Source organism: Protomyctophum bolini, assembly GCF_963924005.1.
Source record: "Protomyctophum bolini genome assembly, chromosome: 24".
Lineage (NCBI taxonomy): Eukaryota > Metazoa > Chordata > Actinopteri > Myctophiformes > Myctophidae > Protomyctophum > Protomyctophum bolini.
The window spans coordinates 30,184,933-30,187,195 of NC_137885.1; positions in this window are offsets into that span (position 1 = coordinate 30,184,933).

Sequence of the window (2,263 nt, forward strand, 5' to 3'; positions counted from 1 at the left end):
CTGCGTTGTACTGCGTGTCTGTGTTGCCTAGCAACCTGCATAATGCTGCTGTCAGCTCACCTGGGCGGCGGGGGGAGGGGTTGTGGCGTCACAGTGACTCTGTTGCTGTAATCCAGTCTCTCTCTGTCTCTCTCTCTCTCTGTCTGTCTCCTCTATACTCTGTCTTCTGCCTGTCTCTCTCTGTCTAGTCTCTCCTCTAGTCTGTCTGTCTGTCTGTCTGTCTCTCTGCGTCACACTGACTGGACATTCATCGGACCCTACATATACTTCACGGTATGTTTATTTAAAAACATATATTTGAGGGGAAATAGCTGTTTATTGAGGAGAGCCAGCCCCTCCTACACACACACACAGGTTTAATGTTTAACAGTTTATTGAGGAGAGCCAGCCCCTCCTATACACACACAGGTTTAATGTTTAACTGTTTATTGAGGAGAGCCAGCCCCTCCTACACACACACACAGGTTTAATGTTTAACTGTTTATTGAGGAGAGCCAGCCCCTCCTACACACACACACAGGTTTAATGTTTAACTGTTTATTGAGGAGAGCCAGCCCCTCCTATACACACACAGGTTTAATGTTTAACTGTTTATTGAGGAGAGCCAGCCCCTCCTACACACACACACAGGTTTAATGTTTAACTGTTTATTGAGGAGAGCCAGCCCCTCCTACACACACACACAGGTTTAATGTTTAACTGTTTATTGAGGAGAGCCAGCCCCTCCTACACACACACACAGGTTTAATGTCTGTCCTTAACAGTTTAGTAAACAACGCCATTGAACGACGACGGGAAGACTTATACGTCACAATGTGCCGATCATTACGTCACATTTATTGTTAATGGCGTTTAACCCAGACCCCTGACCTGAGATCAGATTCATACGAGGTTTCCACTGGACACACACTGGTCTGATTAGCCCCATTCTGACCTGAGATCAGATTCTAAAAATGTCAGTCGTTTTTTTAGATTTTTCCAAAATAGCAGACCTACAAGCGAGTGGCGCGCTACGAGCTTGTAGATCTGCTATTATTGCGAACGCAGTGAGCACTTACTATGAGACCTAGCAGATCATGTCTGTGTGTGTGTCTGTCTGTCTGTCCGTGTGTCTGTCCCGCTATCCAAATATGGAGTGTGTTGCATCAGCAATCACTCAGCTCCATATATGGGCACAAAAGGGGCCAGGTCCACTCAGCTCCATATATGGGCACAAAAGGGGCCAGGTCCACTCAGCTCCATATATGGGCACAAAAGGGGCCAGTGATTTGTTTGTTGTGGACCTGGCCCCTTTTGTGCCCATATATGGAGCTATACGTCCAAAACCCAAATATGTACGAGCTGCGTTCGCTTCCCGCGTTTGCGCGTCTTACTCGTTCAATAGCTAAAGCATAACATGATGCTATAACACCAACATGGGTTCCCGTTCAGAATGGGTTTTAATGTTTGTGTTTGCGCCGTTTGTTTCACGTCAACATTACATCACCTGATCAACATGAGTTAGACGACTTTAATATATTAGCGCCCCTCACTTCGGTTTTATTGTAGAATCAGCCAAACAATGTATTCTATTTGTAATGCTTCAAGTTCACTAGACAACACGCGCAGCCTCGAAATTAACTTTTTTACTTGGTAGCACTGGTGCTCCCAAATTCAGAATGAAGGAGCACCAGAAAAAAATTAGGAGCACCCACCAAAATTTTACGAGCACCAATATGTAATCGATTTTTTACATTCATTATTATTACACTTGTAGCCTACAGCAGTGGTTCCCAACATTTTTCATGTCAAGCACCCTCAAATTGACACTCATTAGCCCACGGACCCCCATTTGAAAATATATGCCAGGGACCCCCATATGAGAAGATTTTTACGGCTCTAGCAGTGATTTTCAGTTATTTACATTTCAAGGACCCCCAGTTTGACCTGAATTAGGCTACCGTTCCCCATTTCTATCTCTGGGACCCATAAAATCAAAGTTAATTTAACTGAGTGTACAAATGTACAGTGAAATTGGTTTACCCATAGTATGTAGTACACTCTCAGAGTTTCAGACCCATAAGGGTCCATTTGGTTCCTAACTATCATTTAACCGAGGACCCCTAGGGATCCCCGGACCCCACTTTGGGAACCACTGGCCTACAAGCCAGTTGGTATGAGATGCTATTTTTGTGGCAATAAACCAGTTGAAAATATAATTAAATTCTAAATACTGTCTCTGCTATAATTTCTGAATTTGTAAATGGCTACAAAACCCTTTGTT